General features: G+C 38.7%; 1 pseudogene; it reads left to right on the forward strand.

The window, feature by feature from the left end:
• Positions 1-5,899, forward strand: part of LOC127217060 (kinesin-like protein KIF2C) — a 189,445-nt pseudogene extending 183,546 nt beyond the window's left edge.
• The last annotated feature ends 11,663 nt before the right edge of the window (positions 5,900-17,562 follow it).

The following is a 17,562-nucleotide window of genomic DNA, read 5'->3' on the forward strand; positions in this document are numbered from 1 at the left end:
ATGAGATCAATGACTAACTTATCCACTATCATGGAGACCTCATCTAGTAGCTGATGGAAACAGAAGCAACCTTGGACAACTAAACACTGAGCCAAAATTGAATCCATATGCAGAGAGGTAGGACAAGACCATATTGCAGAAACCCAAAGACACGGCTGATTTGAACAAGGAGGAGCTAATGGGGCCCCAGACTTATAGCTGGGAATCCAACATGGGACTGACACAGAACCCTGAATATGGGTCTCAGCTAAAAGGCCTGTGCAGTCTAAGGGTCTACAGAGAGTGGGGCCAGGAAGTATCCCTGTTGCAAAAAGGACATTGGGGGGGAAATCCCCATGGAGGGATATTCCATTAACCTTGAGACAGGAGAGACATTTTAGTGTCTACATAAAATGACTTGAAGGATTTAGATGACCCCTCCTGGAAGGCATCCACCTACATGTATAGTGTTGGTTGGATGGGAGAGGAGAGTGGCTGGGGGCCCGGGAAGTTGGGAGGGGAAGAAGGAGGGTGGGAGTAAGTTGGAGATAACTGGTTTGATAAGTGTAATAAAAAAATTTTACAAATTAAAAACATTAAAAAGATACCAATGTAATTTTCAAAAAACAAAGTTAACATATTTTAATAATTTAAAATTTTTACCTCTATTGACTTTGAAATATCACACTTCCACATAGAGAACATCACTTCCAGCACAAGTTCTAATAGATCTTAATAATAAAAACTCACAATAATCTAACAGGGAGGGGAAGGTGAAAACTGAAGGATCACAGATTCAGAGTATGTGGCTACTAGAGTTGTTACCTATACCTATTCCCAGACAAGTGATGTGTTCCTGTCCTCACACTGCCTCTTCAGATTGACTGCTATCACTTCGATCCCTCAGACTAACTTCTCAAACAAAATCATCTTACGGCATGCTCTTCTTGCTCCTCTAACTTATCTTCCTCTCCCTATCCAGCCATGCCACTCCTATCTCCAAATCCTTGCTGCCGGGATTAAAGGCCTGATTCCCAAGTCCTGGGTCCACCTTAGTGTTAGTCTTTTAGACAGACTTAGTATGTGTCTAACTAGTGTCATAGTGTGTGTGTCTAACTACTGATTTATTGTTTGTGGATAACTAGTGACAGTGTTTGTAGCTAACTAGTGACTTAGATGTGTAGGTGACTAAATACATAGAAATACATAGACTACTATCTTAGTGTGTGAGGCTGACTATTGTCTTGGGGTTTGTGGCTAGCTAGTGAATTAGATATGTGGCTGACTAGAGTGACTTTTTATGGGTGGGTGAGTAGTGGTATATTATGTGTGGCTAACTAAAGACATAGTGACTGTGGCTAACTAGTAACCTAGCATTGTGGCTAACTAGTGACTTAGTCAATGTGGTTAATTACTGCTTAGGCATGTAGCTGAATAGTAACTTAGGTATGTGACTAACTAATGTCTTAGTGTGTGTGGCTAAGTACTGCTTTATTTGTTTTATGGACTTGTGACTGAGGTATGGGGCTGGCTATTGATTTAGGTGTTTGTCTAACTAGTGACTTCATTGTGTGGCTAACTAGTGAGTTAAGTATATGGCTAACAAGTGGCATGGTGTGTGTGGGTAACTAGTGTGCTAGTATGTGTGGCTAACTAATGGGTTAGTTTGTGGCTAACTAGTGACTTATACTTAACCATGGGTGTAGATAAATAGTGACTTAGCTTAGTAATCTGATCTTCAGAAATTTGATACATCACAAACAAATTATCAGAACAGTAATTAAGAAGAGACAGACTGATGCTGCCAATATGCTGTTATTTTGTGTTAAGCTCTGTAACCCGACACTTAGTTACAGTCAATGACCTGCTTCCCAAACCTATGAGCTGACATTATACTGTCATGCAGGACTGAACATATCTGCAAACAGTTACCTATTAGCAAAATCAATATTCATTGGCTCAGAACAACTTTCACAAACTGTACAAATACATACTCTGGTCTGTGTTCAAACACATGACATAGATTAAAACATGCTGGGAAATTACAAAATCACTCCCCCTACAACAGTCATGTACTTTTTTCATAGTGGTGACTCCAGCACCTGGTTTCTTACCCTGAATCCTCCTGCAAGGTAAAAAATTTTCCTTATTCTGGTCTGAAGGCAGAAGCAATGCTCCATATGCAAATCCTTTTCCTGTGATTGCACTGGATAGTTGGCTACTTGACTCTAATGGAAATTTTAAATCTCTGAGGTGTTACAGTAATTTAAGAATTTTGAAGGTATAGTACAGAAGACAGTAAGGCCATTGCTTTGGAGAGCAACAGACTGGAACTAATGCTACTTGAATCAACATAAGAGCTTATCTCATAAACATTCTTCTAACAGGATGAAAATGCATCTGTTCTAGAATTAATATGCCTTCCCAGGGAGAAATCACTTCACCCACAGAGGCCATCCATAAACACAAATATTTCTAACATAACATGTATCTATCTCTGGAAAATACTCAAAGAGGAGCCTGCCTAGACATAGTTTGCATTTCATATATGCTATCCTTCTTAAATGGCTTTTAAGTTGAAGCTCCATTTTACACATTGAACAATTTCAGTAGGGATGGGAGACAGCATGTCTAGCTACTTAGGGAGATGGGAGGATTACACAGGAAATGTGTTCCCAGTACTGTTCTTAAGTTTGTCCCATTCAGTGGGACAAACTCAGGAGAACACCACTAAAACAATGCAATGCTAGGGAATACAGTGTATCTCATTATCATTGCTGAATAAGCCTTGGGACTGAGAACCATAGCTCTATGTAGTTTATATCTACAGATCTGAAGCAACCTGTCCACAAAGGTTTTGTTGCATACAATTACCAGCTCTCTCATGCAAATATCGTGTTTTTTGACAAGGTTCTCTGTTTTGTTGTCAATACACCAGGCCCTTAGTAAAAGCTTTCAAGGCCTAGGCTCCTGGTTGTTACTATCTCTTCTAAGAATGTTTCTCATCCCTGCATGAGGACCTAAGTGAACGCTTTGCATTATCAGGCCACTCATATATCATTTGCTTACTTTTTAAAATCTAGTGTCCAATTACCACACTGGTAGAACTATGCTTTTCTGGAGAAGAAAACTACAACTATATGATATGATATAATAAAATTTAAGGTTGCTTGTGACCCTGTAATATCTCCCTGAGCATCATGTTATGGGGAAGTTCTATGATAAGGGTAAGGGACTAGATGTTGTTGTAAAACAGGAGTAGCTTCTGTGTAATGGTTTGGAGTCAAATGTCTGGAAAATCATGGTGAACAAATGTGTAGCTAGGATTCAAAATTCTAACATGACTGGTCAGCATACACATATCTTCGTGTGTTTTAGAGGCAGTACTACCTCAGTTAAATTCTACTTTATGAGACGTAATATCTTCAAAGCATTTTTAAATCCTTTGTGTTAAAAATTCTACTCCTGTACATCACTGCTCAATAGTGAAGTGCTACCCTTACATGAGATGTGTTTTACAACCTGCAGAAAATTAACAATACATGGATATTACACATAAAATTATAATGCAAAGAGCTGACCTTCTAAAAGGTACTTAACGAAAAGGTCTCTGGAAGTTTGTGGCCATGCTTTCAGTGGGTGCACCTGAAGTATGTAGAAGTTGACTTAAAAGGTGTTTCTAGATTGCGCTGTATTAGCAGAGACGTCTCTTTCAAGTTTCTTGGGTTTGTTTTACCTGCTACTGTCCCCGAGTCAATGGGTCGCTTCCTGCCCGATTGTTTCCTCTTCTCTCCATCAAGATTCAACGCAGTAATGGCTTAATTCACAGTACCAATATAAGCACAGTGAACATAGAGAAATCCTGTGTTTTGGTGGAATGGAAAGAACGAGGTAACCCGAAGGGCAAAGAGATTGATTTTGATGATGTGGCTGCAATAAACCCAGAGCTTTTACAGCTTCTTCCCTTATACCCAAAGGACAATCTGCCACTGCCAGAAAATTTGGCAGTCCCGAAGCAAAAATGCAGATCAGTCAATTTCAAAACTCCAGCTCCAAAAGAAGGTCTTTGAAGCCAGTCCACTTGCATACCTGCTATCCCAGAGGTTCAACTTGCCACTCAGGAGAATGAGATGGAGGTGGAGCTGCCTGTGGCTACACACTTTTGGAAGTGGTTCTCAGTTGTCGCTAGCCTTCCTAGGCCCTCCTGTTCTGCAGTGACAGAATTACCATTGTTGATGGTCAGCGAGGAGGCAAAAGAGCAAGTCCACCCCAACCGAAACATATCTGCAAACCCTGGGAATTCAGTTCAGAGGAAATCATGTATTGTGAAGGAAATGGAAAAAAATGAAGAGCAAACGGGAAGAGAGCCCAGAACTTGGAAATAAGAATAAAGCCAGCTCAGGAATATGATAGCAGCTTTGCAAACTTGGAATTTGCCCGGATGATTAAAGAATTCTGGATTACTAGGGAATGTCACCCACTTAATCTGACTGATCCTATTGAAGAGCACAGGATCTGTGTGTTTGTTAGGAAGCACCCACTGAATAAACAAGAACAAGAAAAAAATCGATGTGATTTCTGTCCCCAGAAAATGTTTCCTCCTTGTACATGAACCCAAATTGAAAGTGGACTTGACAAAGTATCTGGAGAAGCAGGCATTCTGCTTCGATTTTGCCTTTGATGAAACAGCTTCGAATGAAGTCGTCTACAGATTCACAGCAAGACCACTGGTACATATGATTTTTGAAGGGGGGAAAGCAATCTGCTTTGCCTATGGGCAGACTGGCAGTGGGAAGACTCATACAATGGGTCAAGACCTGTCCGGTAAATCTCACAATGCATCTAAAGGGATCTATGCAATGGCTTCCCGGGATGTCTTCCTTCTGAAGAGTCAACCTCGCTATTGGAACTTAAACTTGGAAGTGTATGTGACATTCTTTGAGATCTATAATGGGAAGGTGTTTGATCTGCTCAACAAGAAGGCCAAGTTACGTGTGCTAGAAGACAGTAAGCAGCAGGTGCAGGTTGTGGGACTGCAGGAGTACCTGGTTAACTGTGCTGATGATGTCATCAAGATGATCAACATGGGCAGTGCTTGCAGGACGTCTGGACAGACATTTGCCAACTCCAATTCTTCCCGCTCCCATGCCTGCTTCCAGATTCTTCTTCGATCCAAAGGGAGATTACATGGCAAATTCCCCTTGGTGGATCCAGCAGGGAATGAACGAGGGGCTGACACTTCCAGTGCTGACCAGCAGACTCACAAGGAGGGTGCAGAGATTAACAAGTCTCTCCTAGCTTTAAAGGAGTGCATCAGGGCACTGGGAAAGAACTAGGCTCACACCCCATTCTGTGAGAGCAAGCTCACACAGGTGCTAAGGGATTCATTCATTGGGGAGAACTCCAGGACTTGCATGATTGCCATGATCTCACCAGGCATAAGCTCCTGTGAATATACTTTAAACACACTGAGATACGCAGACAGAGTCAAGAAGCTGAGTCCCAAAGTGGGCCCAGTAGAGAGCAGCCAATTCAAATGGAAACAGAAGAGATGGAAGCCAGCTCTAATGGGACCTCACTGGCAGTCGATTGCAAGGAAGAGGAGGAGCTGTCTTCCCAGATGTCCAGCTTCAATGAAGCTATGACTCAGATCAGGGAGCTGGAAGAGAGGGCCATTGAGGAGCTCAGGGAGATCATACAGCAAGGACCTGGCTGGCTTGAGCTCTCTGAGATGACCAATCAGCCAGACTATGATTTGGAGACCTTCGTGAACAAAGCAGAGTCTGCCCTGGCCCAGCAGGCTAAGCACTTCTCAGCCCTTCGAGAGGTCATCAAGGCCCTGCGAGTGGCCATGCAGCTGGAAGAACAGGCAAGCAAATAAATAAACAGCAAGAAATGGCACCATGATGACTTCAAATAAAGATCTGTTTGGTATCACACCAGCCTCGTCCCCTACCCAGAAAACTTTAGGCACCTATTGGCTTTGGTAGGGACTGAGTTGGATGGGTTTTGGTAAATGCCAGGTAAGGAGCATCCTGTGTCCCAGCCTTCAATATCTTTGACTTGCATCACCAGTCTTCTGCTGGAATCTGAACTTATAGCTCCATTGCCAGGCCCTGCCTGTGGAGAGGCCTCCTAGAGAGCTTGGATCATCAAAGAGCTACAGACATCAATCTTCTGACCCACCAAAACACACCGGGGAAGAAGCTATGGGAAGATGGCAATATAATAAAACACCTAACAACAGAATGATAAGAATAACAGCACCAGAATCTATGGAATCTACACAAAATAGACTGGAAAACAACAAAGCAGATGAAGTAGAATAGAACAAATTAAAAATTCTTGCCATAAAATATGGTAGAGACCCTCAAAATAGAGGTGAGAAAATACCTTAAAGAAATGGAAGAAAAAACAAACAAAAATGAAAAAAATGAACAAATATCTTGAAGAAAGTAGAGAAAGCCAGAAAAACAATTAAGCAAGTGAAGTAAATGGTTCAAGACTTCAAAACAGAAATGGAAATAATAAATAAAACGTAAACCGAAGGAATGGTGGAAATAGAAAAACTGGGCAAACTATCAGGAACTCCAGATGCACACACAACCAAGAGAATTCAAGAGATGGAAGACAGAATCTCAGGCAAAGAAGATAAAGTAGAGGAAATAAATTCATTGACCAAAGAAAACTGTAAATCCAACAAATCTGTAACACAAAACATCCAGAAAATGTTGGACACCGTGAAAAGGCCAATCCTAAGAATAATAGGTATAGAGGAAGGTGAGGAAGCCCAGCTCAAAGGTGACAAAAACATATTCAACAAAATCATTGAGGAAAACTTTCCCAATCTGAAGGACATGCCCATGAAAGTACAATGAGCATGCCAAACAACAAAAAAGACCCCTCGAATATAATAATCAAAACATCTAACATACAATAAAAAAATTACATTAAGAGCAGTATAGGAAAATTTCCAGGTAACATTTTAAAGGCAGACCTATGAAAATTACTTCATGGAAAGCCTAAAGGTGAGAAGGTCCTGGACAGATGTTCTACAAGTACAAAAGAGTTCATGAGTTCATGGATGCCAGCCCAAGCTACTATTCCCAGCAAAACTCTCAATCACTATAGATGGAGAACACAATATATTTAATAACAAAGTCAGATTTTCACAATATGTATCTACACATCCAGCCATACAGAAAGTATTGGAAGGAAAACTCCAACCCAAGAAGGTTAACTACATCCACAAAGTTGTAGGCAACAGGTAGTATCGCTACACCAGAAACCATGCATATAAACGAGGTCAAATATATTCACAATACCATTGCCAACAACAAATCTAAAACAAACAAGCATTAACAATCCATGGTCCTTACTCTCTCTCAACATTAGTGGTCATAACTTGCTTGTAAAAAGGCACAGGTTAAGAGGGTGGATATGAAGACAGAATCCATCTCACTGCTGCGTATAAGAAATACATCTAAGCTTCAAAGATAGACATGACCTCAGGATAAGAAAAGATCTTCCAGATTGAGCCCAGTTGGAATAGAAGACAGGAGAGAGACAGAAAGAGAGAGACAGAGACAGAGACAGAGAGAGAGAGAGAGCATAAAACAGGTAGCCAATATTGGTTTGAAGATAAAGTTGAACACAAAGATAAGTCTAGAGAACTACAAGACTCCTGCCAACTAACAATTTGAGCTTCCATGGAAAGGCTGCCATAAATGCTCTTCCCGGATAGTGAGATCAACAACTAACTTATCCATGGAGCCCTCACCTAATGCCTGTTGGAAACAGGAGCAACCACCCATACATAAACACTGAGTCGAGATATAGAACCCAGATGCAGATGGAGAGGACAAGCCAAGCTGCAGAAACACAGAAACAACTTAACCTGAACAAGGTGGAACTATAGGGCCCCCAGACTGATAGCTGGGAAGCCAGCATGGGATTGACTCAGGGCCCCCCTGAATATGGGTCTCAGCCAGAAGGACTGAGCATCTAAGGGACCTCAGACAGGGGAGCCAGAATGTATCCCTGATGCACAAAAAAAAAAAACCTTGCTAACATATCCCCCATGGAGGGATAACTGCCTTAACCTAAAGATAGGAGAGAAGCCCTAGTCCCTAGTTCACAAGACCTGTCAGATCTACATGACCCCAACTGGATGGCATTCCCCTACATATTGAATTGGGGTGAGGAGATAGGAGGGGAGGATGGTTAGGGTGCATGTGAGAGGGGAGAGAGGGCAAAAGGGAGGGAGGGAGAGGGAACTGGGATCGACATGTAAATTAATAATTTTTTTTAATAAATGCTCTGATTCAAAAATTTAAGTTCAAGGAAAAAAAAAAAGATCTTCCAATCAAATGGACCAAAGAAGCAAGTAGGTATGGCTATCCTAAAATCTAACAAGTTAGACTTCCAAACAAAGTTAATCAAAAGAGAAGAAACAGTCATTCCGTATTTATCACAGGAAAAATCCATCAACACAAAGTCTCAATTCTAAACAACTATGATCCAAATACAAAGGCAACCACATTCATAAAAGAAATGCTACTAAAACTCAAACTTCACATAAAACCTCACACACTTAGGAGACTTCAACACACCACTGTCCCCAATTGGTAGGACCACCAGTCATATACTTAAAGTAACAAAAGAATTAACAGAAGATTCATCTCAATTGGGTTTAACACACATCTATAGAACATTCCATCCAAACACAAAAGAATATAACTTCTTCTCTGCTCCACATGAAACCTTCTCTAAAATCGACCAAATAGTAGGTGGCATAACAAACCTCAACAGATGGAAGAGAATTGGAATAGTTTCCTGTATCTTATATGACCAGCGTGCTTTAAAATTGGAATACAACAACAATACAAATTGCAGAACCCCTACAAACTCATGGACACTGAACAATGTTCAGTTGCACAATACCTGGGTCAAAGAAGAAATAAAGAAATTAAGGACATCCTAAAATTCAAGAAGAATGAGGACACAACATACCTGAACTAATGGTACACCTTGAAAGCAGTGGTACCAGAGAAGTTCATTGCACAATGTGCCCATATGAAAAAAACAGAGGATAGTCACAATAGAGAATTAACATCAGAAATGAAAGCCTTAGAACAAAAAGAAGCAAACTCACCCTGGAGGAGTAGACACCAGAAAATAATAAATTTGAGGGCTGAAATCAATAAAACAGAAACCAGGGAAACGATGCAAAAAAAAAATCAATATAACAAAGGGTTGGTTTTTCAAAAAATCAATAAGATAGACAAACCTTTATCCAAACTACTGAAAAAGCAGAGAGAGAACATGCAAATTCACAAAATCAGAATTGAAAAAGGGGGACATAACAAAGAACACAGACCAGAGAAAACTCAGCCAGGAAAACTAAGATCTTGACCAGCTACCCATCATGCTACTTGTTTAGATCTTAAATAAAAAGAATTCACAACTCCCACAAAATTAATTCAGAAGAATGTTCGCTCTCTTTTACTTTTGACCCTCCAGGTTCTGATATTTTTCCCAACAGAGATGCCTTATTGTTTAGAGTTCTCTCTAAAAATGGGAGTAATCTCTATCTGTGTTTCTCCAAACTCTCAGGGTTCCTTGTGGTTTAATGGATAACCAGCCCCATGATGCCCACACAAAAATTAATAAGGAAGAATAATGTAATTTCTGCTTCCAACCACATTTATAATGACACAACATGTGGAAACTGTCTTGTCCACCCACTGAACACCATGCACAGTTGAGAAAAGAACAGATAAGAAATTCCTTTTGTTCCCAGGAACTCAACATTCCTGAAATATACTATGGTAGCTAGTAAGTGTGGAAAGTTAAAAGAGCTGCGATCATGTATTGCTGAAAGAAGATTAACTTGACGTATTTCCATTGGTTTCTAAACTGTGTGACACATAAAGACAAATCTGAATGTGGAATGCAATATTCATAAATTCCATAATCAAACTTTCCATTTTTCCCTTGGATGTTCCCAACACATACCAAAAGAAACCTTCTCATTCATATTGAACACCGATATTTGTTTCCTTTTGGTTTGTTTGCTTTGTTTTGTTTTTTGTTTTTTTCCTTTGATTATTGTTTTGGTTTTCAAGGCAGAGTACCTCTTTATGTTTGGGACCTACCCTAGAACTATCTTTGAAAATCATGCTGGCCTCAAATGCACATAGAGCTTCTCGCCTCTCCCTCTCAAGTGCTTGAATAAAAATTGTGCACCACCACAGCCCAGTGTGGACACAGAGATTCCACTCAACCAAGGGAACCTACACTCACGGAGGATCAGAGGAAAAAGGCCATTGCCCAGGTCAGCACAGGGCAAATGTTCCTTTCCTGTACCTGCAGCAATGACAGATAGGCAGGTCTATTCCTCCTGCTCTGAAGCTTACACAATGATGATGCTATGGGGCTGTGGATTTCATTGCACAGTCTACACAAAAGCCAGCAATTTGATTTCATTATCACATCAGTACTTTATCAAGATTATTGATTGTCCTTGTCTAAGGACACTAAGAAATTTCCAGTCAGACATTGTGTAAACCATCTATAATTGATTATAGGCTCCAGACTGATATTTCCAACAAAAGAAAACAAGAAATTGCATATGTTCCTTCCGTGAGAGTCAATTGTGTCGAGTATGGCACACCATTTCATCCTCAGATTATGGTGTTATTTGATTATTAAATAGGACATTAGATAATCCATGATCAGTGGAATGTGGAACCACGATGTGGGAGTCATTTATTATAGAATATCTAAAAAATACTTATATAGTAAAAATATTGAAATTAATAACCATAGCTCATTCACAAGTCTGGATTGGATCCACCATAGGGAAGTGGATGATGTTATGTAAACTCATCATTTGATTATTTAGTAATATAAAACAATGATTATATCATCCATGACACCTGGAATTTGGTGCCACAGATCATCTAATTACATAATTAAAGTATTGGAATTGACAATTCCTGTTAATACCCAAGATAATGTGAATATTTGTATAATTAAGTAAACCAAAATCCTCCATTCCATGAAGAGACCTGTAATGCTCCCTCTTGTGGAGTTAATGTGCAATATCATCCCATTTTAGGATTCATGGTTTCAATAGATTATAATGATATCCTTCATGACTGAAGTCTGGCGAAGCTTGCCTGTCAGTTAAATGCTACATCACCTCTTTATTGTAACAGGTAACTATTACTGACTTATTTAATTCTTTAAATTATTTAAACGACATAAAATGTCATCACCGATTACGATCAGGTTTAAATGGTGATGCCCCTGCTGCAGCCATCTTTTCAGCTGATAGCAACATTTTGGCTACTACTGCTAAGCCAGGAATGGGCCCATTATCTCAGGCCCTGTCACACCACAACAGAGATTCAGTCCTTGGTGATGATGTCAGGCCAACAGAATTCATCAGGAAAGACAGTATGATTAACTTATGGAATTGTAAAAACCCGTGATGACAGCCTACTTTTTCATATCTGTCAAGTAAGTCCTAGAATTGATGATACAAAAACGGTCAACGACTTACATATTTAAAGATGTAATGATTAAATTGTTTCATTATATAATCTGTGAATCCTGAAGTTTGGTGCCACCTTGTGTGACTCAAGTGTGACAGACGATCTGACTTTCTGATTATTTCATTATTCAAATCTGTCTTTTTCTACTCCAGGATGTGTGGAGTCTGGATCTACCTTATTGGTGGTGTCTCTTGTGATTTCATTACTTATTTAATTATTTATTTAATTAAATGTTAATATCATTTTCTTAGCTCGCTAGGGGTGAATTATGAGAAATTATCTCTTTATTCAAATATATTTTTGTTCAAATATATGATTATGAACTCAATGACTATTCAGTATTTAGCAATCTTTCAGCTTTCACGTATAAAACACTACCCGCTTGTGTAATGTTTATTCATTTAATGAAGAAAATCTGTCATTATGTATCCAGTGATCACTGGAGTTTTGAGCCTCCTTATGGACGTCCATCGTGCCAGACCATCACATCATCTAATGCTGTACTTACGTATTTCACTGTGAAACCAGGAAATTCAATATTAAATCATCACTTAATCAACATGGTTAAAATACAGTTAATGTTATGGACCATAAGTCCTTTTGGAGTCAGATTTTGGGAGTTGATGATGTAACATCATCTCATTACTTCATCATTTAGCTATGTAAATAGATCTTTACATCAGCGATAGGTTTAGGACTATCACGTCAGTGTTAATCTAAAACGCCAACTAATTAATTTCAATATAATTTTTTAAATAAGTCATTTAACCAGGAAGAGATCAGTCTGACTACTCCATGCGGGATTTAATTATGCATCACTATCTCATTATTCAATCATTTTTCATTATATATTAAATGTTTAAATCAATGAAGATGTTGTTCGTCATGAGTGGAGTCTGGCCATTCCTGTGTGGGAGTTAATCGTGCGGCATTATTTAATTGTCTAAGAATGACTTACTTGCCAATAACTGGCTTTTGGTTCCATCTTCTGAAAATTAAGTATGCAGGACTATCCAATTGTTAACTTATTTGATTGCACAAGTAATGATGGTGTCATCCATTCTTTGGCTGCTGTGCGGTTGACACAGCAGGAGATTGGTACAGGAAGCAGTGCCCAGAGAATAAGGGACAGTGCTTAATTCCCTGATTACTGATTATGTAATAGTAGATTATTGACAATCGAATGATTACACGATTTAAAAACCTTTATTATTTTGCAACATCAGTTTTTGAAAGGTTGCAAAGGAACTGACCCATGAAGGACACACTCAACACCGACATTAAAAATGGAATAACTGAATAATCTCATGATCAGGGAATCTCATCTAATGAACACTGTCGGGCTGATAACATGACTCACCACCAACAATATATAACTCTAAATAACCATATGAGAATGCGGGGTACAGGACTTAATAGAGAACTATCAATTGAGGAGTCCAAACTGACTGAAAGAAACACAAGACAGTCAAATGCAAATCTAAACAATTCTGAGAAACCATGTGATTAAGCTCCTCTAAAGGTAATAAAATGAAGGCGATTTTATTTTATTTTCAATACAGAGAAGAGGATTATGGCAGAGGCGGTTAATTGCATTTTTACTTTTTTGAAATTAGAAAACTGGATCATAGAGAAAAGTTTTAAATACTCATCCATGTACTTGAATGGCATAATAATGCTTTCGTTTCTATGCTTATGTCACTATAAGACTTCAGAGACTGGTAAATATGTATACCGCAAAAAAACAAACAAAAACAAACAAAGAAAAAAATAAACAAACAAACAAAAAAAGAACCTGCTAAGTTTTGGTGAGAAAAATCAGTGAGCCTGGAAGTAGTTCAAGGGTGGGTATGCTACTTTTACCATGTGGGAGGAGCACTAGAATGTGACAGAATGTTGGATCATGAATGTTGCCTGGACACCCTGCTTGCATTCTGTATCCTGGTATCATGGGCCAAGGACCAGTAAGCAGTATCGAGAGAGAGAGTTATCATGGGACATTACAGACTCCCATGACAATTATCTCCTAAAACTTTTAATGACAGCATTTGATTCACCTAACCAAGCCATAGCCAAACCTCTGGAAGTTTGCGTACAGCTTTGATTGGTTACCAAATTCAAGATTACCTAATTTTCGGAGAACAGAGTCTGTGGAGAAACAGATCAAAGGCTTCTGTTTATGAATGCTCTCTCCCCTAAGAAGTAAAACTATGGAAAAAAGATAACAAGACTCACAATTATTCATCAAGAGGTGAGTTTTCCATTGTTAAATTCCTTCAGAAAGGTGATAATCAATTTGTTAGAGTAGACTTAGGGATTACTGGATTGCAGTCCATCTCTTTTGAGGCAGTCTTCCAACATTAAATATGTGATATCTTCTAAACCCCTGCATATCCAATAACATTTCAGCATTTCAATCATTTACTACTCAACTCTTTGATTAAAAAAGTGGATGAATCTGGGAGTTTCAGACAATCACGAGGGAGTCAAGTGAGAGTCAATTGTGTCCAGTGTGGCAGACCATTTCATACTCAGATTCTGTTGTTATTTGATTATTAAATAGGACATTAGATAATCCATGATCAGTGGAATGTGGATCCACAGGGTGGGAGTCAATTATTATAGACCATCTAAAAATTTGTTATGTAGTTAAAATTTTGAAATTGATCACCACAGCTCGTTCACAAGTCTGGTTCGGATCCGCCTTAGGGAAGTGGATGATGTTACATAAACTCATTATTTGATTATTTAGTAATAAAAAACAATGATTATATCATCCATGACACCTGGAATTTGGTGCCACAGGTCATCTAATTACATAATTACAGTATTGAAACTGACAATTCGTGTGAATACCCAAGATAATGTAAATATTTGTATACTTAAGTAAACCAAAAATCCTCCATTCCATGAAGAGACCTGTAAAGCTCCCTCTTGTGGAGTTAATGTGCAATATCATCACATTTTAGGATCCATGGTTTCAATGGATGATGATGATATCCTTCATGACTGCAGTCTGGCCATGCTTCCCTGCCAGTTAAATGCTCCATCACCTCCTTTTTGTGACAGGTAACTATTACTGACTTATTTAATTCTTTAAATTATTTAAACGACAGACAATGCCATCACCGTTTATGATCAGGTGCAAATATCTGTCAGGGACAAAGTTATTAAATTTGGAGACATGGGCAGAGCATTTTCTGAGTGATCTATGCACATCCCAGAGCACTGGGAATGCTGGATGATTGAGTCCACAATATTGCATGGTGCCCTCCAAGAAGTAGAAGGACTTTACCAAGGCTGGCATGGTGGTCTGGGTTTTGTCTACCTGCTCTTCCTCCACATCTTCCCATCGGTTGTGATCTACGATGAGGAGGAGTCATGGCACAAGCAGGTCGGCACCATCACTGAGACCTAGCAAGAGGATGACGACCCAGAACACTGAAGAAAATCTCTCTCTCAGCTATGATGGTGATGCCCCTGCTGCAGCCACCTTTTCAGCTGATAGCAACATTTTGGCTACTAGTGCTAAGCCAGGAATGGGCCCATTATCTCAGGCCCTGCCGCACCACAACAGAGATTCAGTCCTTGGTGATGATGTCAGGCCAAAAGAATTCATCAGGCAAGACAGTATGATTAACTTAAGGAATTTTAAAAACCCGTGATGACAGCCTACTTTTTCATACCTGGCAAGTATGCCCTAGAATTGATGATACAAAAACGGTCAGCGCCTTACACATTTAAAGATGTAATTATTAAATTGTTTCATTATATAATCTGTGAATCCTGAAGTTTGGTGCCTCCTTGTGTGACTCAAGTGTGACAGACGATCTGGCTGTCTGATTATTTCATTGGTCAAATCTGTCTTTTTCTACTCCAGGAAGAGTGGAGTCTGGATGTACCTTATTGGTGGTGTCTCTTGTGATTTCATTATTTATTTAATTATTTATTTAATTCAATGTTGATATCATTTTGTTAACTCTCTAGGGGTGAATTATTAGAAATTATCTCTTTATTCAAATATAATTTTGTTGAAATATATGATTAAGAACTCAATGACTCTTCAGTATTGAGCAATCTTTTAGCTTTACGTATAAAACACTACCCGCTTGTGTAATGTTTATTCATTTAATGAAGAAAATCTGTCATTATGTATTCAGTGATCACTGGAGTTTTGAGGCTCCTTATGGACGTCCATCGTGCCAGACCATCACATCATCTACTGCTACACTTACGTATTTCACTGTGAAACCAGGAAATTCAATATTAAATCATCACTTAATCAACGTGGTTAAAATACAGTTAATGTTATGGACCATAAGTCCTTTTGGAGTCAGATTTTGGGAGTTGATGATGTAACATCATCTCATTACTTCATCATTTAGCTATGTAAATAGATCTTTACATCGGCGATAGGTTTAGGACTTTGGTGCCATCACGTCAGTGTTAATCTAAAACGCCAACTAATTATTTTAATATAATTTTTTAAATAAATCATTAATCCAGGAAGAGATCAGTCTGACTACACCATGCGGGATTTAATTATGCATCACTATCTCATTATTCCATCATTTTTCATTATATATTAAATGTTTAAATCAATGAAGATATTGTTCGTCTTGAGTGAAGTCTGGCCATTCCTCTCTGGGTGTTAATCGTGCGACATTATTTAATTGTCTAAGAACGACTTACTTGACAATAACTGGATTTTGGTTCCATCTTCTGAAAATTAAGTATGCAAGACTATCCAATTATTAACTTATTTGATTGCACAAGTAATGATGGTGTCATCCATCCTTTGGCTGCTGTGCGGTTGACACAGCAGGAGATTGGTAAAGGAAGCAGTGCCCAGAGAATAAGGGACAGTGCTTTATCCCCTGATTACTGATTATGTAATAGTAGATTATTGACAATCGAATGATTACACGATTTAAAAAACTTTATTATTTTGCAACATCAGTTTTTGAAAGGTTGCAGAGGAACTGACCCATGAAGGACACACTCAACACCGACATTAAAAATGGAATAACTGAATACTCTCATGATCAGGGAATCTCATCTAATGAACACTGTCGGGCTGATAACATGACACACCACCAACAATATATAACTCTAAATAACCATATGAGAATGCGGGGTACAGGACTTAATAGAGAACTATAAATTGAGGAGTCCAAACTGACTGAAAGAAACACAAGACAGTCAAATGCAAATCTAAACAATTCTGAGAAACCATGTGATTAAGCTCCTCTAAAGGTAATAAAATGAAGGCGATTTTATTTTATTTTCAATACAGAGAAGAGGATTATGGCAGAGGCGGTTAATTGTATTTTTACTTTTTTGAAATTAGAAAACTGGATCATAGAAAAAAGTTTTAAATACTCATCCATGTACTTGAATGGCATAATAATGCTTTCGTTTCTATGCTTATGTCACTATAAGACTTCAGAGACTGGTAAATATGTATACCGCAAAAAAACAAACAAAAACAAACAAAGAAAAAAATAAACAAACAAACAAAAAAAGAACCTGCTAAGTTTTGGTGAGAAAAATCAGTGAGCCTGGAAGTAGTTCAAGGGTGGGTATGCTACTTTTACCATGTGGGAGGAGCACTAGAATGTGACAGAATGTTGGATCATGAATGTTGCCTGGACACCCTGCTTGCATTCTGTATCCTGGTATCATGGGCCAAGGACCAGTAAGCAGTATCGAGAGAGAGAGTTATCATGGGACATTACAGACTCCCATGACAATTATCTCCTAAAACTTTTAATGACAGCATTTGATTCACCTAACCAAGTCATAGCCAAACCTCTGGAAGTTTGCGTACAGCTTTGATTGGTTACCAAATTCAAGATTACCTAATTTTCGGAGAACAGAGTCTGTGGAGAAACAGATCAAAGGTTTCTGTTTATGAATGCTCTCTCCCCTAAGAAGTAAAACTATGGAAAAAAGATAACAAGACTCACAATTATTCATCAAGAGGTGAGTTTTCCATTGTTAAATTCCTTCAGAAAGGTGA

This window comes from Phodopus roborovskii, unplaced genomic scaffold (genome assembly GCF_943737965.1).
Source record: "Phodopus roborovskii unplaced genomic scaffold, PHOROB, whole genome shotgun sequence".
NCBI classification, from domain to species: Eukaryota; Metazoa; Chordata; class Mammalia; order Rodentia; family Cricetidae; genus Phodopus; species Phodopus roborovskii.